Below are 24,970 nucleotides of genomic sequence, written 5' to 3'. Positions count from 1 at the left end.
GCCTCGGTGCCAGTGTGGCTACAGCAGGGTAGGTAAGAGGGAAGAGTGGAAGACACTGAGGTCAGCAAGGTAGAGGCACAAGATCACAGAAGGCCCTGTGGCCACAATAAGGAACGTGATTTTACTCTGGTAAGACTGGAAGTTTGGGGAGGGCTTTGAGCAGAGAAGTAACATGATGCAATTTACGTTTGAATGGGACCATCCAGATTTGCCAGGTTGAGGACAGCATCTAAGAGGGAAGAGAAAAGGGCAAAAACAGGGAGACAAATTAGGAAGCTCTTACGACAATTCAGGTAAGAAATAAGGGTGGCATGGACCAGGTGGATAGAAGTAAAAGTAAGAAGTTGTCATATGCAGGATGTAAACTGGAGGCAGCACTGACAGGTCTGGCTATGGGTTGGATATAGGCTGAGAAAGAACAAATGGGTTGGGCAAAGATGACCACACAGTGTTTGGGTTAAACAAATGGAAGAATGCAGTTGCTTTTACCTAAAGTGTGAAAGACTACAGGTTTGGTGGGCAGGGTAGAAAAATCTGCATTTTAGTTTAGAACTTGATAAATTACTGGGACTTATTAGGCATTCGAGTGGAGACATGAAAGTAAGTAAATAGTTCAGAGGAGTGGTGCAGGAGGAAGACATAGGTTTGAGAGTTATCAGCTTTTAAATGGTATATAAACCCATGAATGCCACTGGATGGTGTCGCCTAGGAAGTGATCATAGATAAAGAAGTGATGAGGGCTAAAGACTGACCCTGGAAATAGTTCCATATCTTGAAGTCAGGAAGATGAGGATGAACCAGCAAATGGCTAGAGAGAAGGTGATAACCAAGGAGAGAGAAATGTCCTGAAAGTCAATTGCAACAGTATTTCCAGAAGCAGGGAGCTGGTTAACTAGGTCAGTTACCACACACAGGTCGTGTTGGAATTCTCAAGCCTGAGAATTAGTCATTGGATTTAGGAACCTGGAGTTTATCAGTCACGGTGACAAGAATTGTTTTGGAGAAACAATGGAAATATCTGACTAAAGTAGTTTCAAGTGAAAATATTGGGAGAAAATGACTAGAGAGAACCGAGTTTCAAAAACAAAGAAATGCAGAAGTAGGTGGCAGGGCATTTGTAGGTAAGCGAATTGTTTTTTAATAATAGTTGACATTACAGCATATTTATTTTGCTGCTGGGAGTGACCAAATGGAGAAGAAACAAATGATGGTGCAAGGAGAGAGAAAAGAGAATTGTTGGAAAAATATTGCTGAATAGGAGAGAGGAGATAGAACCCAGCATAGGAGCTCCAGGCTGGCCTTCTGAAGGGTTTGGGTAGCTTATCCACAGAAGCAGTAGAAAAGGCAGAATGTGAAAATACTTTTCTAAAGGAATTTGAGAGTGACTAGACCAAGGAAATATACTGGGATTTCTAGGTAGCACCAGGGTCCAGCTGAGCTTAATGTTAAAGTAGGACTACTAGCATAGTTGTAAGTTTTTCTCCAGAAACACTCAGCTATGAAGGTGCAGGAGTGGAGGGCTGAGCTAACCAATGTGGGAATTTGTCCACTTAAGATGAAGAGAAAGGGGGCATGGAACTTAATGATAATAATCATGTACCACAGAATCTAATTAGAATAGGAGTAATGAGGATAAAAGGGGGATGATGACAAGAAGTGAAGATGATATATCAATCTTGGGGGGAATCTGAAATACTAGAAGGAAGGCAGAGGAACTGGAAAGATAAAAAATAATGGTTGGAGAGCTTGAAACTGAGATGACAGAATCAGTAGAGTTATTGTTATTAGCAAGGTATAGGGTAGCAGATGTCAGAATCACCTAGAAGGCTTGCCAAACGAATTGCTCAGCTTTATACTTAGAGTTTCTGATTCCAGGTTTGAAACCCCAAATCTGCATTTCTAGTAAGTCTCAGGTGATGCTGTATCTGTTGGTCTGGGGTCCACACTTTGAGAACCAGTGGTCTGGGATGTGATTATGGGTCAAGGACAAAGTTTGGGTATTGGAGGACCCACACACATAACTAACACATGAACAGAGCTAATCTAATCCGCACAGAAATTTTATTAAGTCATCATTTGTGAATCCTGTATTGAGTCTACTGTGAAGTCTCATACAGAATTGACCACAGATAGAAATGCAGAAAAAAATCTTTTGTGTCTTTCCTTTGTCCATAACACACACAACCCTTTTTAGGAAAAGTAAGCTTGTTTGTTTTTTTTAATAATAAAATATATTTTCTAAGTACAAGAAATGCTCTGAATATATCTTCGGTGATCAAAATTAAATCAACAAAAACTGAACTGATCATATATTTTCTTGGATCCTAGGCACTGGGATGCATCCAAAGAGATATAAGGTTATGGTTTTAGACCTCGAGAGGTTGAGGATATGAAAGGAAATGTAAAGCAAACACACATGAAATTTACTTGAAAATATGTAGGCCTGAGTAAGGATTCCAGAAAGGAAAAGGAGAGAGATGTCACAACATTGGTAATAAATCTGTTGTCAAAATAAGAGCTCAAATATTAACAGCAACAGAAGCAATGGCCCTTCATGTCAGAATAGTGAAAAAGGCTTTCTGAAAGAATGAGCCTGAAATTGGGCCTTGTAGAAGGGAGTGAAATAAATGAAATCAACATGTTGAAAGGATGTTTCAGAGACAAGGACGGCAGGCTACTTGTTGGTCTGAAATCTGACATGTTTGGCAAGTTCTCCATCAAAATGCACCATACCTGTCATTAGAGAGTGAAATGGGCCAAACAACGTGTAAGATCTCAGCAGAGCATATGAGTAGATTCAAATTAATGCAGGAGCTAAAGCACTGTAAAGTCTCCTCCAGGAAAGTTGTTTCCCTGGTTCCCTGTCAGTGCTTAGGGAATATTCAGCCATCAGCCTTGTTCAAACACCCATATTATCATTGTTCTCATTATTACATATCTGTGAAGCACTTTACAGTTTCCAAAGGTGTTTCACATGTATGGCCTCATTTCTTGCTGTTAATAGCACTGGTATTGACCTTTCATTAAGCAGCTTCAGGGAGATAAACAGAATAAAGAAAATGGATGCAATTATTTGACCTACCTAAAATCGTGCACAATTACAAAAAAAGTCATTAAGAAGTCACATAGATTGACACAATTAGCATCTAAGGAGTAATGCTGTGAGTACCTTTGCTATTGGCCCTTGTAATACCCATGTTAGTTGAGTTTCACAAGTCCAAGAGAAGAGGACTATAATTTGCCTCTGGATAATTAAAAAGGAAAAAGGTATCATATCCTTCAGAATTTCATACGCTGTTGAAACAAATGCATTTTGCTCCTGTGTTTGTTACTTTGACCAAATTCTCCAAATAAAATAACACTATCAAAATTGGAAATAAACAAGGTATTTACTTAATAAGTTTTCTGGTTAAATTAGGTATAATAAATTTAACATAATACTTTTTTTCATAATTTTCAACCTTGAAAGGTATCCCGATTATCATGATCATTGGTGATCACCTGGGACAACAGAAAGACTACAAGACTGAGTTGAACCTGAACTGACTTCAACACTAAGGTGAGAAAGTCCAGTGCTGAAAAACAAGTCCACTTAATTAATGCTTCTGGTGAGTTAGGATGGAAGTTATTAGGCTTTTACATAAAATATAAATTTTAAACTTTGCATTTTAATTATTTCAACTATCTACTTCACCTCCTAGACCTGGTCTTCCTTGCTAGCCTTAAAACTTTATTTTATGCCTTTAGAATATGCTTTTATTTAAAAACTCGAAAAGTTTAGCCTATCTTGCAAATAGATAATGAAGATTTGACATACTGAGCGAAGCTATCTTTTCCGAATACTCAAAATGTGCTATTACTCAGAACTTTTGCAACTTGATAGAGCACACGGGAGCCTAGAATAATGGCAAGCTCCCCGCTGCAACATGCCTGAGGCCTTGGAAAATCCTGAGGCACTTTCTGATTCCTCAAAAGTCAATGTACAATTAAATTTGGTTTTACTTTTAGGGGAAGTTAATTTGGCTATAATTATTGGAAACTTAATCATCTATACTTATATATGGAATACACACACAAGTATTTAGTTTAAAAAAAGGCATTTTCAGTCATTCCAGATAACAGAATTTACTGTATTTCTACTTATAACTTTAATCATTAACATCAAACCCTCTTCTCTACAACTATCTACCATAATGTAGCTGAAAAATAAGTCAATGATTCAGCAAAATGTACTAAATTTCTCCTTTGCCATGAAAAACTGCACATACTAGCCTGGAAGTAAGAAATATAGGAAGAAAACCCAAATAAATCTAGGACCAGGAAAAAAAGCACAGAGTATCCAATTTCAACCAATAGCAATTATAATTGCCAAACTACATGTAAAGTTTTACTGACTGGATTGAACCAGAAGAGAAATAAAGCAAACAAAAGTTTTCTGGGTTTTTTTTTTAAATATACTTAGTAAAAAAAACTCATAGATAATCATATGTTCTGCTCCACCAGGAAAAAATAACAATATTTAAAATTGTTGTAATAAGGCAGTGGTTAATACAACTACATTATGCTAATTATCATAGTTATACCATTAGCCAATATGAATTACTACACTTATTAAAGGCACAAAAATGACTTTCTATGCTTAACAGATATAGATAAGTTATACTAAGATTTATAGGCTGAGAGTAAAATTATGCCTCTTTTGCAATAAAAAATAATGGTTTTAAATAGAAAATAATAAATAACATGAGTGAATATGAAAGTGTAAATAATTATTTTAACTTTTATAGAGGGCAAGACCTCGGTTTTATTATTGATAGTGTATCATATTCACTTCAGCTCTGTACAACTGCAGCCTTCTTTAGTTAAAGCAAATGTTTGGTATGTCATTATGTCTTTAATTCCTACAAGGTATTTTTTTGGGGGGCTTTTGCATCAATGAAGAAAGAACAAAAATAATTTTCAAGACCTTTTGATCCAATTATCATTCTAAGTAATCTCCCCAAGCCCAAGTCAAAAGCTTGGGAGACATTGGTGACATCTCCCCACAATGAAACAATTTCCAATATCTGCGAATTCTATTTACAAATGCTTCTCAAATCTGTTAGTTTTTCTCCATCTCTACTACCAATCTTCAAATCCAAATCACCCTCATTTCTCACCTCAATTCTATCAACAAGCCTCTAACTGGTCTCTCTTCTTATGCCCTATTCTGAACTAGGCACAGCCCTCCAACGTAACTATGTCTCTCCTAAACTTGTCACACTAGTCCAAGGATAACTTCCAGTATCTTCCCGCTGCCCTACAAGTCTTGCATAACGTGGCCCCGACTCACTTTCTGCCTTTGTTTCAGTCCAATTTTGCTATTCCTATCCTAGCCTTTCCCACCTATTTCCAGATCCTTCAATGTTCTATTCTCCTTCCTGCCTTAAAGTTGTCTCTCTTCTTCAGTGCTCGTCCCCCCAAACAATCACATACTCAACAACCACTTCCTTAGAAAGTTCACTTGTTGACATCCACCCAGGTCAGGTCAATAATTATATGTCACACATAGCAGTCTGCTGTATGATTATCACAATCCTAATTATTTGTTCAAATGTCTATGCTCCCTGCCTCCTCTTCCCTGCATGCCCCCTCCTCCCTAGCCTGCATGGGCACGCACACACACACACACACACTCTCCATCACAGCAGGGACCGTGTCGGTCTTGTTTTCTAATTGATCTCCAGCCCCAAGAACAATTCATACTACAAAGTGTAAATGCCCACCAAACTGTTGGACAGCCCCACTCCTGGGTAAAAAAGATGTTCCATAGGTTAGGTATTAGAGGAAAGGATGATCACTCTACTGAAAAATGACCCTTGGTAAAGAGCAGCAGGAACTAAACATCTTTTCTGTATGGCTCTTGACCTCGCTCACCCTAAAAATGTTATTTTGAGCATCGGTAATTGGAGGTACAAACAGCTACTGGACATTGTTCATAATGTTGTAGGTACAGCCTCATAAAACAATTTTTATGAAAAAACATTTTCTAAACTATAAAGAGCTATGCTCTACAAATGTAAGTTAGTACTGTGATATGTGTATATAAGTGTGTATAAATGTTGATTTGAAGATGTATTTAGATATAATTATAAATATTTATATTTCTCCAACTGTGCTGTGATTTTCTCAAGGGTAGAGATTGTGTCTTCTTTCTGTGAAGTAAAAATTATCTTTCTTTTTCAAAGCTGGAACAAGTAAGGTCTTCTTTTCTTGGTCTTACCCAGTAATGGGTATACAATGGTTGCCTAAAAATGTTTCAGGAATAAAGAGTTCAGTCGTCTTTAGTAATCAAGGAGCAAAAAGGCATGCATAGTGATGGGCTCTGCAAGGGACAGCTAATAAGCAGATTACACGCAGCTTCACCCAAGAAAGCTCGTGTATCGCCCCGTACTTTGCATTCAAACACACCCACAGATTAATGCAGTGATTCTGGATCCAAGTACGAAACTCTCATGATTTATATAAGACTTGATAGGAAGAGGCTTATCTCTATATTTTCCCTAAAGAAGAGCCCATTCAAATAGCAATCAGCAATATTTTCTTGTTAATCAGGATTAAAACTTACAGATTTAGCAATATAAATATGAGAATATTATCTAACCACTTATTCCAGAATGAGTTCTCAAATGTATTGCTTTTACACTCAGAAATTGTTACAAATGAGTAATTTTTCTTGTCTACAATTAAAAAATTAATTTTGTTAATATAAACTCACAAAAAATTAATGGATAAAAATTAAGAACAGTACAAAACCATTGTAATTAAAACAGTGTGGTATTGGCATAGGAATAACCAGAAAGATCAGTGGCATACTAGAGAAACCAGAAAGAGGCAATAGCAAAAATTTAATATATAAAACGGTTCAATTTCAATTGAGTGAAGAAAGGATAATTTATTAAGAATATAGCAACAAAACTAGTGGCTATCCTTCTGAGAGAAAAGAAATACCATATGCTAAGATTCTAATTTGCTTAAAAATTTAAATGTAAACCTAAACTAACAAAAATATTAGAAGAAACTTTAGAAGACTGAAGGTTCAACTCCAAGGTTAAAAATAGATCTATCTGAATGTGTAAATATTATAGTCTTTTATATGACAAATAATTCTATCAACAAAATCCATTGGCAGATACCATATTAAGGAAAACTGTATGATCCAAATGACATAAAAGTTTTAAAATCTACAATCTACAAATAGCTTTCAAATTGATAACAAAAAGATACACTAACCACATCAATGAACACTGAAAACATTACGCTAAGTGAAAGAAGCCAGATACAAAAGGCCACAGGTTGTATAATTCCATTTATGTGAAATACTCAGAAGAGGTAAATCCACAGTGACAGAAAGCAGAGGGCTAGGAGAGAAGGGCTGGGGAATAACTAATAAGGTACAGGATTTCCTTTGGGGCTGTTAAAAATATTTTGGAATCAGACAGAAGTGTGGTTGCACATTATGAATGTACTAAACACCACTGAACTGTTCACTTTAGAACGGTTAGTTTTATGTTATGTGACTTTCACCTCAATTTTTAAAAAAGACAATATACCATCCAATAGATGTACAAAGCATCCTCATAGACCTCTCATAAACTAATCCTAACGGCCAATAAACTTATAATAAGATATTAAACCCCCCCCCAGCAGATAGAAAAATGCAAATTAGAATACCATGAGATATTTTATGTCCATCAGATCAGAAAAAATTAAAAAGAGAAGTAACTACTGCTGGTGAGGCTTCAAGAGAATGATTACATTCAACAACTAGCTGCTACAAATGTAAATTTTTACAGGATTTTCTGAAAGTAATCCAGAGATATCTATAAAATTAAAGCTATGTATACTCTAGTCCTAGCAATCCTATTTCTGGGAAACAACCTCAAAAATGAAAGCATCAATAGGCAAGATTATATGCTCAAGTATGTTTACTGAAGCAAAGAGTTGGAAACAAAGAAAATGCCTTCAATAGGAAAATGGTTGAATACCAGCTGATTTAGAGGGGTTTTTCCCAGTGTCAAGTGACAACATGCAGAGAAGTCTACATAACATGATCTTATTTTTGTAAAGCAAAGGAAATATGTTTATTTATGAATGTGAGAAAGTCATGAAAGAGTATTAATACATAGGGGCCATTACCATTATTGACAGAAGAGGGAAGGGGAAATGCAGGTGGTCCTGAGGAGAAGAAAAGGTAGAGGAAAACAGAGAAGGAAGAAAGGGAAATTTTTTTTTTTTTTTGGAGACAGAGTCTCTCACTTTGTCGCCCTGGGTATAGTATAGTGGCGTTAGCCTAGTTCACAGCAACCTCAAACTCCTGGGCTCAAGCAATCCTCCTGCCTCAGCCTCCTGAGTAGCTGTAATTCCAGGTGCACACTACCACGCCCAGTTAATTTTTCTATTTTTTTTTTTTTTTGTAGAGATGGGATCTTGCTCTTGCTCATGTTGGTCTCAGACTCCTGAGCTCAAGCAGTCCTCCTGCCTCCTCCCAGAGTGCTAGGATTACAGGTGTAAGCCACCTAGCCCACCCCACCAAAAGCTGTCTTTTATTTTTCTATTTATGTTTTTTTTTTCCAGCATATTATGGGGGTGCAAATGTTACGGTTATGTATATTGCCCTTGCCCCCCTCCCCCTCGAGTCAGAGCTTCAAGCGTGTCCATCCCCCAGTTGGTGTGCATTGCACTCGTCATGTATGTATATACCCATCCCCTTGTCTTTTAATATTTACAGTCCACCTTTAAGCAGGTACAAAATAAAAACCTAAGCACTCAGCAATAAAAGCCCTGAAACAAAGAGATGCCTAGCTCTATCCGGGTGGAAGTAGTCCAGAACACACGGGACACACGGAAAGGCTCCAGCAGTCTGTCAAAACTCCTCCCTTGGCCACAGTGATTATAGGATTAGGCTTTTAATCTTCTTTTTAGGAAGAAGAATGTGCGATTTGATATCAGAAGCCACTGTACATCTTCTTGTATGCTTAAATAAGGGTTTCTACCCTTATTAGTGGTAGGATTTTGGGAAAGTTATTTAAATTATTTAATCCACAGTTTGTTAATTCTATACATTTATACCTCTGAAATACTAGTACCTAATCGATAGGGATGTTGTGAGAATTAAATTAGACAATGCACATAAAGGTGTTATCACAATGCTTGGCACTTAGTTAGCTTCTCGTAAGTGGGAGCTAACAAATAACTCTAGATATAATACTTTTCCACTACCCTTGATGGTCTTTCATTAATGGAATTTGAAGAGTTCCCTAAATAAAAATCCACCAAATGAAGTGATCTCCTTGCTATTTTCTCTCCCTAGAAAAATACAATGGGATTATATTGTTAATGACTCCAGTATGAGAGTGTTTTTCCAGGTGTTTTGTTTTTGTTTTTAAATAAGAGCTCTATACAGTCTCCCTATCTGTAAAATGGGCATAATAATAAAAACTGTCTCATAATACTGCTCTAAACCTTGTGGTGGCTTCCATCTCACTAAATCCTCACAACAGCTTTCAAGATGATTCCTGTCGGATCAGGCTCTCCCTGACCTCTCCAACCTCATCTATGACTAGTTGCCTCCCTAATCCCACCTCGGCTTCAGCCACACTCCCCTTCTGCCTCAAGGTCTTTAACACTTGCCTCTCCCTCTGCCTGGAATGCTCGCTCCTCTCCTTTCTCAGGTGTTTGTAGGAGAGTCACCCTCTTTTTCCATAACCTGCCTAACTAAAATTTTAGCAAAATAAACTAAACTTAAAAAAAAAATTCTGATATTTCATATCCCCCTCTTCAGCTTTATTGTCCTTATTGTGTATCTTCTCTTATCAAACATAAGTTACTGTCTATATCCCTCACTACAGTGTAAAGCAGGGATTTTTATTTCTTCTCTTCTGTATTTCTAGTACCTAAGTAAGCGACACATCATGGGTACTTCAGAAATATTTGTTTAATAAATAATAAGCACTGTTTAAAAATTTTATTGAGATAATATAAATTACATGCATATACATATATAATTAGGGAACTCTTCAAATTCCATTAATGAAAGATCATCACAGGTAGTGGAAAAAGTATTGCATCTGGAGTTATCTACCAGCTCCCACTTACCAAAAGGTCATGAAGTGCCAGGCAATTGTGATTACATATATACGCAAACCCATATATGTAACACAATCATGATTAGTGACTAATGTGAAATGTAAAGGATTATGTGTGACAAAAACTTTCTCCTTAACCTAACTTTAACCAGGCTCCTCTGAGCCTTCTGCTGAACTGCGCCCAATCTTGGGTTTTCCTGTGTCCTTGGAAAATCCAGTTTGAGCAAGTCAGTGTAGGGAAAATCCCCCACCCTTGACATCTCACCACCCTGGATATCTTATCACCCTGGCCTGCCTTCAGCAAGAATTCTGTTGAGTTGCTCTACCAAGAATCTCTCCTACTCCTGATGTGTCTGTCCTCTTAGTAATTTTCCATACACTGTCCCCCTCCCCCTTGCTCCTTGGCTATAAATCGTCACTTGTCCTTGTTGTATTTGGAACTAAGCCTAATCTCTCTGCCCGACTGAAAGACTCCATTGCAGGGGTCTCTATACCTATCTCAATGCCCCCCACATTGAATACAATGTGCCTTACCATCTTTAACAATTACCATGAATAATTTTTTTTCTTAACAACTTTAAAAGGAAGCTATTTTTAAACAAGTTTATTGAATTAAAAACAAGCTCCTTTTTTCAGACTTGAAGTATTTATAACAAAGATTTTTAAATTACTGGTTTGCTTAAGATTAATGAGTTAACCAGGAGAGCTGAATATAATCTTCATATTGTTGAAGTATCACAAGCAGGGGTCCCCAACCTATGGTGAGTTGTATAATTATTTCATGATATATTACAATGTAATAATAATAGAAATAAAGTGCACAATAAATGTGATGTACTTGAATCATCCTAAAACCATCCTCACCGTCCCCAGTCTGTGGGAAAATTGTCTTTCATGAAAATAGCCCCTGGTGCCAAAAAGGTTGGGGACTATTGAAAAGGAAATGATATTGGTAGACTATAGGGAGTTTATGAGACTAAGCTTTGAGAAAAGAAATAGCACCTAATCCAAGAGAAGCAGTCCTTAATAATATGAGGTTATCTCTAATTAAATAACACAGATGAGACAAGATGTCATGAGCAAAAGATGTCCTCTTATTCCTGAACTTCAGATGCTACCACAGAAACACATTCCTGAGAATAATTAATATTGCCCCATAGCTACCACCTAGTACCCTTTGGGTCATGACCATAGGAGAGATGACAGGGCACACTTCTCTCAAAGAGATGAATAGATGGTATTGCCACCTTGGAATAAAACAGAAGTTAATTTCCAGAGAGATCTAAAATTTTTACTGTAGCATAAAACTTATTCATTAAAAGAGGAAGGAAAATTATGCTGATAGAAATTCATATTTTCACAAGTTTGAGGTTGAGACATTTTCATTATCATCAGATATAAGAAAACATGAGATCTTATGAAGAGAATTGTAAAAACAAGACTATGTCTGTTAATTCAGGAATGTGAATTGGACTTCACATTCTTGGGCCAAGTCAACCATCAATTTCTAACTGTTGGCCCAGCACTCCCCACCCTACGCTCACCCCGGGGTGGCTGGCTCTTTGCTGAGCACCGTGGAGGATACAAAAGAAACTTCAGACATGATCCTTTCTTTCCAGAGGATTGGGATCTATTCAGCTGGGAAGATAAAACAAGCATTCATGAAGTCAAGAACAATTAAGCTTTGACAGCATAATCACAGGAGAGCAGTTCTTGTCACCTCCACAGAGAAGGTGTGATCTGAAGTGAGCCTTAAAGACATGAGCGGGTCGCAGGGAAGGGCTGGGAAGCTGCAAAGGAGGCCGTCCTGGAGAGAAGGAGCACGTGTCACCAAACGGGCCAGGGTGGAAGGCAGGACAAGGGGGTGGAATGAAACTGTGCAGGACCTTAAAATCTAGACAGAGGAACTGGACTGTGCGCCCACCAAAAAAAGAAACATTAAAATTGGAATTTGGTCTTTTGCCTTCCTTTTCCACAGTGATCTCTCTTTATGAGACCCAGATCTCAGATAGCGTTAGTCTGAAATGAGAGCTATTTGGCTTTTCCTCTAAAAATGGTCCAGACAAAAAGTATGCTAGGCCTAAAACCACAATCAAACTTGTTTCTTCAAACCACGATGAATCCCATGGTTTATATGCGTCCACATTATAACGGGTTTCTCCTTTCTCTCAGCTGCTGTCCATTTCACCTGACACAATCCACAGTAATGAACATCTTCAGAGAGCCCAGCATTGATCAACCTTTGAGCCAGTCCTGACTCAGACATAGGGTGTTGGAACCTAAATCCCTCCCTCTGGTCACGGTCCCTAGGGTGTTCCCTCTGATGTGCAGCCTATTTCCTCAAACCCATCATCTCTGTCCAGGCCATATGGCTGTCCTCTCCCTCAGTTTCCAGAGGGTATACTGACTCCTCAGTCTCTCTTTTTTCCACTGGGGCTGAAGCCCTACCTGAACTCCAGCTAATTTGCCTGGAGCCCTTGACTTGGTTCTCTGACCAATATTCTGCTTCTGATACCTGAACTCTTCTTCTCTACTCATTCTCTCTTTTTCAGGAGAGCTGGATTCTTCTGTAATAATGATAATTGTACATACTGCTATTAATGTGACCTATGCCAGAGGTTCTTCCTGTCACAGCCTCCCATCCAAAGGCTGAATCCCACAGATATCCTGGCCAACCCCAATTTCTGGATTCCAGTTGGACGGGTGCCCAGAGCTATGTGGTAAATACTATGATATTTATACTATGATATTCCCCTTCAATAAAGGACCTGTTGTCCTAGCTGCTGGACATGCTGGCAATAGACAGTCCTCATCTGTCAGCCTTTTCAGGGATCAGCTCGGTTCCAAAGAGGGGACTTGCTCAAGTTCACACCCCATCTTGGAGCAGCCCACATTGACTGATCACTGAGACCATAAATATCTGGATCTCCTCGTCAAACTCTGAGAGGCTGTCCTTGGTCTAGAGCCCAAAGTGGATATCCAAAGTGGATACTAAGCCTATATCACAGCTTGACTTCTCCTTCTGCCCAGTCTTGACCTGCACAGCTGTTGAGCCCCAGGGATCCCTTATAAACATTCTACACACAAAACACTGTCTCAGAACAGAGTTTGTATCCTGGGGAACCCAACTTACACCACACTACATCTGGCTTTCTCCCCAAACACAAGCCCTGTACATTTTGTCTTAGTCCCCTATTCACCTCAGTTCACTTTTACTGCATGGCCTTTGGTTGAAGTCATGACAATTTCTTAGCTAAATTTTGAGGAACTTTTTTTGATATCATTCCCAATAAAAATAAATTTTCTTCTAAACATTCTTAATCTACAAATGGCTACATGCTCATCATTAGAAGATTTGTTATAATTTCAGGTACCTTAAAGTCCAAAATTTATCTTTTGATAAAGATAGTTTACATTTACATGATTTCAGCCTATTTAATTACTGTAACTGAACCCAAACACAAAAGAATCAATGATACCTAGCTTGGAGTAGGGACCACCATCTCCTTTTACAGCAATATTCACTGGTAATCACATGGTTCTCAATGGAAAACACTAGTGCCTTTCTGGAAAATAAAGAACCACTTTTGGTTGTTACAATGATGGAGAGGGTCTTTTTGGCATTTAGTGGGGAGTGGACAGGGATGGTACGTGTCTTATAAGTGAATCAATCTCAGGTACAACAAAAACCTGACCTACATCTTCAATAATTTTCTGTTGTCTTGAAAAACAGTCATATAGTTGAAAAATCTATTTATAATTATTTTGGCCTAGGTTAGAACTCCATTTTATATATTAAACACAAAATCTTTTTTTTAAAAGTTAAAAAAAGTTAATTTTGCCACAAGTTCAACATAAACTGAATTTTCTGGAACTGCAACTACCAAGCAACCAAGGGAAGATTATATACTGTTTTGTTGTAAATTTACCAAGAATTATTCATCATTTGGTAATTCACTTCACCTGGTGAAGAGCCAATACATCACAGTTCTACCAGCAATGGTCACAGTCGTGGCAAGCACACAGACAGGCAAACCTCTGCCAACTTTGTTCCATCTTCTGGTCTAGTCCTGCCAAGTATTCACATCCTGAGATATATATTATTTTATTATAAATCATGTTCCTTTTTCTTCTCTTTTACATAACAATTATGGAATTATGTTAAGTTTTTAAAATATTTATGTGTGTAAGTTACATTAAATATGAATTTCATCTCAGGACAGTAAGCAGAGTTACAAAATGTTTATAATAAAAAGGGATTATTATCTCAGATAAACTTGAGAAACATTCATGCAGAATACACGCAGTTGTCAAAGGAGTCAATTTATATCTTTATTATTTTAACAAAGCTCTTTAAGTAGAGAAAATGAAAATATAAGACAGTGATCACAAAATCCTAACCCTAAGATAGACTGTAATCACTATTCATTTTTTAATTCATACTCATTAAAACATGACAATAAATTGCTCAAGTGAAACAGAAATAAAAATCATCTACAAAATTACAAAATATTCTTCCTTATATTTCTTTTCTATCCATATATTCTAAAATGGGGTGCAAAGGTATCTCTCTACAGAGTTGATGTTTTATTTGAGCTTTTTTAATCAGAAATTTATAATATCTAAAATGGTTTAAAAAAGACATTAGTAATATAAACCTTATGCTGTACAGATCAGACTAATAATCTTTGTCTCAAAAGTCATTTAATAAGACAAAATTCTAAAGGCAAACACTACTATAGCTATCCAACCATTGAGACCCTGAAAAGAGCCAAACCCAAAGATTTCCCTGTCATATTATCATACTTATGCTACTTTAAAAAAATCATTAAGAATAATAATTAAAATTTGCATGTTTGCTCTTATTGCAGCATATAAAGGCCTTTATTGTAAAATATTTCTTTCCAAGCTATCAATTTTAGTTCATAATGATCATTTTAATTTAATTTTAAATAATAGCTATAATACCTTTTATTTTAAATAATATTTCTGAAAGTTTAAAATGTTTCTTTTTTGAAAACATATCAGGGCATAATGTAGTCAAAAAGGCTGCCCTCATCATTAAAAAAAAAAAGATAAAGGGCTAGAAACAATGCAGGCTCCAAACACTCAACTTTGTAGACATGTTCTCATCACAGCTTCTGAAAGTTAAGAAACACTATCAAAAGTATTGTTTTATCATTTTGGTTTGCAATTTAAAAAGAAAGAAAAGTTAATAGGAGATGAAAAACCCGTAAAAAGAGATGATGTAAAGATGGTAAAAAGAATAGTTTCTCCTACTTAGAAAACTTCTTGTATTCCTATCGTACCACTTTTAACCTTAGAATAATCCATGGTTGCAATACCATCCAACAGTATATGTTGTGTCTGTTCTTTTGATAAATTCCATTCTGTTCTTCCTTCTGTACCCAGAAGGGTATTCAAATGTGAGAAGGGGAGAACAACCTCTCTGAAACACCCTTTTACTCTCCATGGCCCATTAATCTCCCCTAAAAACAGAATTATTTCCAATGCTATCTGACAGTATTTTAATCTCACTTTGACATTAATCACAGACTTTTTCTTCAATAAAGCCACAGAGGAAAGCACTGTATTTACTCTCACAATCCTATGATTTCCTTCTCTTGGTCCTCTACTGTGAGTATTCAAGCACAACCATTTTTGTCACCATCATCTCTACTTCTCCACATATCCTCCCACCCCATAAAAACCTTCCCAACTCTCACTAAGAAAGGAGAAAACTTATATATTTATCAATCATCAATATTGGTCTGTATCAAATCCTATGATTCTTATTCCCTTTAAGGATGGAAAAGGGCCAATTAAAGCAAAAGGACAATTCCAGGTGGTACCTTAGTAAACCTTCTTGAGCATCTACTAGGAACCAGGAACTCTATTTATTATTACTCTACTTATTATTGTACTGCAGAGGTGAGCAAAAACAAGCTTAGCCCCTATCTTCATAGACATTGATCAACTAATTAAACCAATACAGGCATTATACACACTAGGGTAAAGGTGTCATGTGAGACCATAAAAGAGCATGATGTACTCCCCTTCCCCAGGCTTTCCAGGGGAAGTGAAGAAAGAGCTGTTAAGGTTAAGTAAGAGGTAATCAGGTAAAAGGGGTAAGGATTATAGAAGTAAAGAGTTCACTGCAGAAAAAAAAAAAAAATTCATAGTCACATAGTAGTAAAGAAAAAAAGCAGTGAGTAGGAAGTCATGTAACTGGAAGCTGAAATATTATAATAATGTCAGAGTACACAAAGCCATACAAGGGGCTAGAAAAGGCTTTTGTTCTTTATTCTTAGGGTACCAGGAAGTCGTTAAAGAATTTATTTACATGTAAATGGTAAAGGATTAGTTTAAAAAGTGAAAAAGGCCTATCTAATTTATAAGACCAATTAGAAATAGTGCATTTAAAAATATTCTATAAATAAATGCAAGTTAATCATTACTGAAAACTTCTAATAATTATCTAACTAATCATGTTTCACAGTTTAATGTTAACAGCCATGATTGAGTCCATGAGGTTAAAGAAAGAGAGAAAAAAAGACAAATGAAAAAATCTGAATATAAGTATGTAAATTGAATTAAATTAAATGAATAGAGTATATACGTAATAAATTATGCATATGCATTTTATAATAATATAATAAAATGAATTTAGTTTAACAAAAAAATCTATTCCACATCAAAAATACAACACAAACATATGAAACCAAAAATTTCATACATTCATAAACTCATTCCTGCTACTCAGAAGAGCATAAATAACAAATTTGGAATCTCAAGCTTTAAACCAACAAAGTTTCCCTAAATTTTCACTTTTTTCCTCATCTAGACCAGAATTGTTCATAGCAGCAGAAAGAAATAGACTTATTTGCTGGATGAATTAATGAACTTTCTCAAATGTTAAATATACAATAAAGCAATCCAGGTAACTTACAAATATTGTGCCTGTTTATAATAACTGCCATTAATAACAAGTTGGAGAAGAAAGGCAAGGCACAGTGTTTGCCTTTTCTGTGCCTCTAAGCATATAGGGAATCCACATTTAAGGAGGGAAGCTCAGTTTCATTCCACTATTGATCTATCAGACAAGAACTTAATCAATCTTCTTTATAAGCTATTAAAGCCCAGCTCGAGAAATGAACTCACCTGATGCATTCAACATTGATTGCCTCTTTCTAAGAACTGAATATGTCAGTCTTATCTACTACTACAGCTGTGATTCAATTTTTAAGGGACAAGATTTTTCCTTCATTAGTTTTCCCAAAATGCTCCAATTAAGAAAAAGCATTTTTGATAGTGGCCCACAGTAAATGACTAAAATAAAATGAAGACCATAACCCTCAATTGCAGTCACAGCCTCCAGAGAAAACAAAAGACCAAAAGCATATGTTCATCAAAGGAAATTCTGCACTAGTCCCAAGATCCCTCTCTAGCATGAATTCTGAAAAATGCTCTGGCGGCATGAAACTAATGTTGAGACCTTAAGCTCAGATAAATCTTGGAAATTCAAGGGAAACTCAAGGCAGCTGTAAATCTGCCTTTACTGCATATACATTTCAGCAGAGGCTTCTATATGTAGTATTAGGTTATATGACATCCTATTCAGCATCTAACTGCCTCATAAATATAGGCAGCAAGGTCATTTTATATTTACAGGGCAACTGCCAAAGTGCTAGATGCTATACACTGGGGTGGGAGGAGGGGGAAGCTCTACATCTTCAGTTTATTAGGAAAGGTTAATAGCACAAATCTTCAATGGCCAAAGAGAGTTCCCTTTGGCTCAGCTTTCTGGTTTCCATTTCCTCTTTCCAGTTCCCTTTACGGTCCAAAATTAAATACCAAGAGAAGCTGCAATAGAGATATCTCTACAGTGTTCCAAGGCTCTTGAGGTATTTGCCCACTTCCAATATGGATATATTGCCAATTCCCTAATATATATGAAGAATATTATCTCTGGATGTGTTGTCAGCTTGTTTTCCTATGGTAGATAAGAGGGGTGAAAATATCTATTCCTCACTCCCACCCCTGACTTCTTTATATCTCTACATTCTCTGCAAATAGAACGCTGTATCTTGAGGTGTTGGTTTCTTTTACAAGGTCTGATTTTCACAGGCACCCCAAATACACTCACCTAAATCCTTTCACATTGTTCCTAATGAATTTATCCACAGGCAAGGATTGCAGCAAAAGACAGACAGAAGGAAAAGACCAATGGCCACGTTCCATATTAGAACTGTCACTTCTACCCTCCCACCCATCTGATTTTTGACAAAGCAAACAAAAACATACAGTGGGGAAAACAAACCTTATTCAATAAATGGTTCTGGGAAAATTGGATAGCTACATGTAGAAGACTGGAACAGGATCGACAACTCTCACTGCTCACAAAAATCAACTCATGGTGGATAACGGACTTAAACATAAGGCATGAAACAATAAGAATTCTAGAAAAAAATGTAGGAAAAACTCTTACAGACATTGGCCTAGGCAAAGAATTTATGAAGAAGACACCCCAAAGAAATCACAGCATCAACAAAAATAAATAAATGGGACCTCATCACATTAAAAAGCTTCTGCACAGCCATGGAAACTACATCGAATAGACTACCCACGTATCTTCTGGAAGCTTCTCTAAAACAGATGAGAATGGCACAATGAGCAGCCCAACAGGCTGGTTGAGCTCCACCCTCAGAGCGCTCATCCACCACACTGCCCTCTGCCTCCCATGCCAACCAAGGTGTCAACCTCACTGCTACTAAAGGTGTTACGGTATGTGTGGATTCCCTTAGAAATCCAGGGAGTTAAAGGTGTCGATATTTCCAGAATGCCTAACACATTCAGAAAGATGGGATGCCGTATGGGGTCTGATGTTTATTTATTGCAAAAGTCAAGAATAGCTGGAAGTCCATTAAGAGGATGTTTCAGCAGATTATATTAATTTGTAATTAATTTTCAGTGGTATTTATGAGAGAACCCTTTAATCAGCATAATTCAGACTTCGAAAATTATAATATTAACTAATATTAATTAAATAATAATTTATAAATTTCAATAGTTTTAATTATCTTTTGATTAAATTACCTGTTAGTCAATTCCACACTGCTTTTGATATTAATTAGCTAACTTAAACATGATCTACTGAAACTACTCCCCTGTGGATTAAGGCATATTGTCTAAACAGGTCAACACTGAGATACTTAAGTGTGACAATTTAGATTGCATGATTAGAAAAATTAATTGTTTAAGGCACTGGCTTTTTCATTCTCCATTTGCCAGCGGGTGAGGTCTTTAAAATATGCCTGGGTTTCCCTAGGCCCAAATTCCGAGACATCCCACATTCTGTTATTCCCTCTCTTCTCCTCCCCCGTTCCTTCTCTACCCTGTTGCAGAACACTCCTGCCTTCTGAGACCTAAATTAGTGTCAGCCTATTAATCAGCCAACAAAATATGTCAGAGGAAAATGAAGTTGCAAGCCCACCGCCCTGTCTCAGCGACGCAGTGTCTCTGCCAGTGGAGCTGGGGACCTCGGTGCTACAGCCCAATTTAGGTCTCCTCTGTGCAGTGACAACCAGCCCAGACTTCATTTTTTAAAATGTTAATATTTAATTTAAAGCCACCTACCCTCAAATTCTCACAGACAAGCGTGCCGCCGACCCCACACGTGGCTCTCGCGGCGTTCACTGCGGCTGCGCGGCTCCGGCGTCTTCGCCCCTCCCACCGCCACCCCGCCTCAAAAATGGAGGTCCTTTTCCGTGGGCCTTTTAAAATCAGTTGTCAAAGTGACAGTTCGTATAAATCGTTAACATCACCAAGGAGAGCAGAGGGATACGCTAAGCAAATAAAGTAAGAGATTGCATAAAAAATAAAATAAATTAGCAGCTTCCAGAAACTCGAACTGAGTCTTGTTTCAAAAAGCACCGCAGGGTTGTTGACGCTCCACCCCAGCCAGTATGACATAACTTTATTCAAAGACAATCCTCACTGGGGGCATAAAATCGTCACTAAGTAGGCGTCATAGACAGTTTCTATAATACAAACGGAATGTGCGAGTGGTCATCTTAGGTTATTCTATGATAACACACTCTAAATATTTCATCCAGAACTACCGATTTAGAGTGATTAATGAAGATAAGTTGTATTTTGGGGGTCCCTAGCCTTCCCCAGCACACTATCTGACATCAGTGTCTTGTACTGACGCTAAGAATAGCATAGTACTTGAACATGAAAAAGCAGCTGCAGCAGATAATATTAAAAGGAACATTTGCTATGTCCAGAAATTTCACAAATAAACAAAACGGAATTTGTAGTGCCAAAGTATTGGTTATTTCTGACTTACATTACACAGTTTTGGCATTTATATAAACTAAGCCTCTAAAATGTACATATGATAAGGGAAGGGGCATGATGCATAGTTCTGAATTATTTTTGTATCTATTATGCTTTTCTATAATTCATGGTCTAGTGATTTTATTTTAGTTTTACCTTTCACCACTTAGATTAATCTTTTTAAAAAAAAAAGAAAAGCAATGAGTTGTTGCCTTGCTAGATGCAATATAGAAAATTCTTTCTGTTTATTTGGAAAAGAAACAAGTTGGGTTTTTTGTTGTTGTTTTGTTCTTCAAGAATTGATTTTAAGTGACTTGTAATTATTTGAGCTTATTTTCATGCTATTTTTCTGAGCACATGGTTAATAAAATGTTCAACTGACAAGCAATTTTTATATAAATACAATGACAAGTTCTCTGTTAGTTACTGTGATAAAGGGGCTAGGGAGTGACAGGGACAGAAACACAAATGACCATGATGTAAAAATTGTAGAAATATACAATTTTATGTTTATTAAATCTATAAATAGCAAAATCAAGAGTTATTTTTAAGAAGGAAATTCCTGTTTGGAATCATTAATCTGACATAAACTCAAATCTTCAGTTGCACAGCCCAAAGAGAAACCAGGTGGGACTCACTGGGAAGATATCACTTAAAATAAGCTAAATCTCAATTGGAAGTCACTTATATCTGATATATTAAATATAAAATACCTAAGAATAATTCTAATAAGCAATGTGCAGAAATGAAGAAAACAACAAAGTTTTATTGAGCCAGAAAAAAAAAAAGACTTGAATAAATGACAACACATACTTCTCTTGAATTAAAAGATTCATAGTTATTTTAACAATGCAAACTATTTCCGAACTAATTTATAGCTGCAACACAATTCCAGTTAAAATACAACTTTTTTGAATTGGTCATTCTCATAACCATCTGTCAAAACTAAGCAAGAAGAATAGGCAAGACTAAGCAAGAATTTGAAAAGAATGTTGAGGAAGGAACTTACACTGTCTGTTACAAAATATATCACAAAAATACAATGGTTAAAGTAGTGTGATGCTGGTTCCAAAATACCAATCAGATAAAGGGAACAGAAATCTCCCAAACCTCTCAAACCTTGGGAAGCAAATGTATATTAAATATTACTATTACAATGATGACGTTTCCATCATTATAATAGAAAGAAACAAGGTCTTGGGATTACTGGGAGGAAAAATTAGGTTTACTTATATCACATCATATTAAAAAGAAAATTAATTCCTCAAATAATCCACCATTTAAATCAAGTTTTATCAAGTGTTTCTGTGTTCTAGGCACTAGTTCCACTTCCCAGATATAGAACAGTTTTTTTAAAAAAAGAAGAAGAAAGAAAGCAAAGTCCTGGACTTTTATGAGCTCACATTCTGGGGCAGTCAGACATATTGGGGTAGCCAGAGAGTTAACGAATGAATCAATTAACCAGTAATATTATTTTAGATAGCAGTAAGTGCTGTGAAGAAAATAGGGTCAGAGGGTAGAGCAACAGAGAGGGTTAGACCTATTGGAGATAGGATGGTCTGAGAGAGCTTTCCTGAAGAGCTGATATTGGAGTGGAGACCTAGATAAAGTGAAGGCACAAACCATATGTACTTGAGGCAAAGCCTCCCAGGTGGACGTGATCACAGGAGGAAAGGCCAGGAGGAGAAAGGCTGCCTGTGTGTTCAACAGCTGCAAAGGGGAACATGGCAGAGCATGAGGAGAAAGACAGAAGCCAGATCATGCAGAGCCTGATGGGCAAAGGGTGAGGACTTAGCATTTTGTTCTAAGTGTGATGGGGAAGTCATTGGAGGGACTAATCTAATGACATAATCTAATTTAAATTTTGAAAGATTTACTGTTTTGTGCAAAGCAGACCATCAGGGACCAGAGTGAAAGCAGGGAGATCTGTTAGGAACTCTTGCTGTGGTCCAAGTGAGAGGCGTGATGACTTGGAACATGTGGTCGAGATAAAGTGATGAGAAATGGTGGGATTCAGGACATACTTGGAGGGTAAAGCCAACTGGATTTGCTCATATTAGATGTGGGATATAAAATAAGCTGTCTGAATGACGCAAGAAAAAATACCAAAACAATATCATCATTATACTGATAATATAAATATTCAGCTAAAATGAAAACCTTAAAATACAAAACAAAGGCTTTTTGAGAAATAAAAATAATTCTTGGTGAAAGACAGTAGATGGTTCTATAAATCATGTATTTGAGAAGTAAGTAGGCACCACTTACTTTAAGGTTCTGTGGGGAGGCACCGTCATCTACTTAACTTTAGTTTCCTCTTCTGATCTCTGTTCCCAGTAGAAGATGCTACTTGATGCATTTGAATGGAGTTTATAGCAGAAAAAAAATTAAATCCAAAGTCCCAAAATCTCATTTCAATAATTCTTTTCAACCTCAGCAACCATCAGCTGCTTTGCCAGGGCTACTGACTAGGTCACATAACTGATGATTTCAATGTCCACTCTTTATCTTCCCTCCTCATATTCTAGAGAAGGGGCTATATGCTAGAAACTGACCCACAATTAAGCTTCCAAATAAAAAACAAAGATGAGATGTTGGCACATATTTATGTGATAATTATAATATTCTTAGAGTTATCTAAAATCAAACTTTTAACTATAATGCTAAACTTCTAACACATAATTCTTAGAAATTTTTTAAAGAAATTAGAATACATATAAGAGTATGTAAATTTGGTTCTCCAAGTTTACTGACATTATTTTCATTTGATTGAGTTAAAATGATATGTAACATTATTGCACACAGTCTGACTTACCAAATGTTATCAGAGAGATGAATAAAAATTGATTTTGAAAACCGAGCTAAAAATGTTGAATTTGAAATAACGTCCTTTATTTTCATACATATGCCTACATTCATATCCTTATGTATTTCAAATTTTCCCACAATATCTAATTATTAGATGTGAGATATACAGATTTATCTCCTTTTTGGCTTTTATCTAAGGTTTTAAATAGCTCGTAATAATATGTCAACAAAATTGGTGATTGTACCCTGACTTGTAAAATAAAACTCATTTTAAGAGTATCATAAATCTAACACAGCATGCCTTGTGTTGCGATTGGTAGAAAATTGGATATTAAACACTAGGGACAAACTGATCTTCTAATTCTGGTATTCGAGTAAGTACCAAAAGAAAAAGAGAAAAAATCGTTATCTGGAGTTGATAGTTTAACTGATCATGATCAATTTGAAGTGCTTATTGCTTAAGTAAATGACCTTTGGGGTGATTTCATTAGCTCCACATACAGCAAAAGGTTATATCTGAATTCAATTTTATGATTGAGTCTAGGCATATAAAATCTCAAAATAGTTTGAATGGGTGTAAAAAAAAAGGCACAGATTCTTTCTGAGACAAAGACTGGACTATGAAAATCCTGCTTGGCTTTGCTTCGCTAATTGTCAGCTTTATGAGTGAGGAAATATTTGAGAAAGGAGTGGCAATGCACTGGTATCATCATCACTTTGATGTGTGGTTAGGAAATGACTTCCAACTTTTTAGCACTGTAAACTTATACTGTTTGTGATAAAATGTATCACAAAAGTACAGTGGGTAAAGTAGTTTGATGCTGGTTCCAAAATACCAATCAGATAAAGGTACAGAACAGAAATCTCCCAAACCTTGGAAAGCAAATGTATATTAAATGTTATTAAGTAAGATTTGGTACCCCTGGGATCCATTTCATGTTTTGTTTTTTTAGAGTTTGAGGGGTTTTTTTAATTTTAAAAAATTGAGATACAATTGACATGCCATAAAATTCAAAATTCAACCTTTTAAAATAGATAATTGGTGGTTTTTAGTATATTCATAGGGCTGTGCAATCATCACTATCTCCAGAACATTTCTTTTTTTAAAAAGTATATAATTGCTCTATTTATTCTTTCAGCTTATTTAAAAATCTTAATCATATAAAGAAATAACTATAAGAACATAGTATTGAGTTTCCAACCATTGAGATACAGTAAATATAACATTCATAGCACAAAAAGGGAGAAAGTAAGAATAAAGCTATATAACAGCTATTCTATTGAAAGAATATAGGGGTTCAATGTTATGTTTCCATACATGCATACATTACATAATAATAAAATCATGATAATTAGCAGGTACAATTATTATACATCAATCACAAAATAAAACTGAAAAAAGAATATAGAGAAAAATCATTACACAAATTAAAATATCACATGGTAAATATTGACTTAATGCAAAAGAAAAGAGCAAAGGCAAAATAAGGAATAAAAAACATAAGACATATAGAAAACAAAAAGTAAAACAGCAGATATATATTCAAATATATCAACACTAACATTAAATATGAAAAGATATATACATATATGAAACTGTACCCTACATCAGAATATATACAGTTATCAAATACACATGGAACATTTCTGTAGGATAGACAATCTGCTGAGCCAATAAAATAAACATTAGCAAA

At 36.2% G+C, this 24,970-nt stretch overlaps 1 long non-coding RNA gene across 2 annotated transcripts in view; it reads right to left on the bottom strand.

The window, feature by feature from the left end:
- Positions 1-24,730, bottom strand: part of LOC105862338 (uncharacterized) — a 344,304-nt gene extending 319,574 nt beyond the window's left edge. For both annotated transcript variants that reach the window (XR_012918561.1, XR_012918562.1), the window contains exon 1: positions 19,764-24,730. This is a non-coding gene — a long non-coding RNA (uncharacterized LOC105862338). The remainder of the gene's footprint in view (positions 1-19,763) is intronic.
- Between the last annotated feature and the right edge of the window lie 240 nt (positions 24,731-24,970).

The sequence above is a fragment of the Microcebus murinus genome, chromosome 3 (assembly GCF_040939455.1).
Source record: "Microcebus murinus isolate Inina chromosome 3, M.murinus_Inina_mat1.0, whole genome shotgun sequence".
Lineage (NCBI taxonomy): Eukaryota > Metazoa > Chordata > Mammalia > Primates > Cheirogaleidae > Microcebus > Microcebus murinus.
The sequence above is the reverse complement of the archived record's forward strand: the minus strand, read 5'-3'. Positions and strand labels throughout refer to the sequence as shown.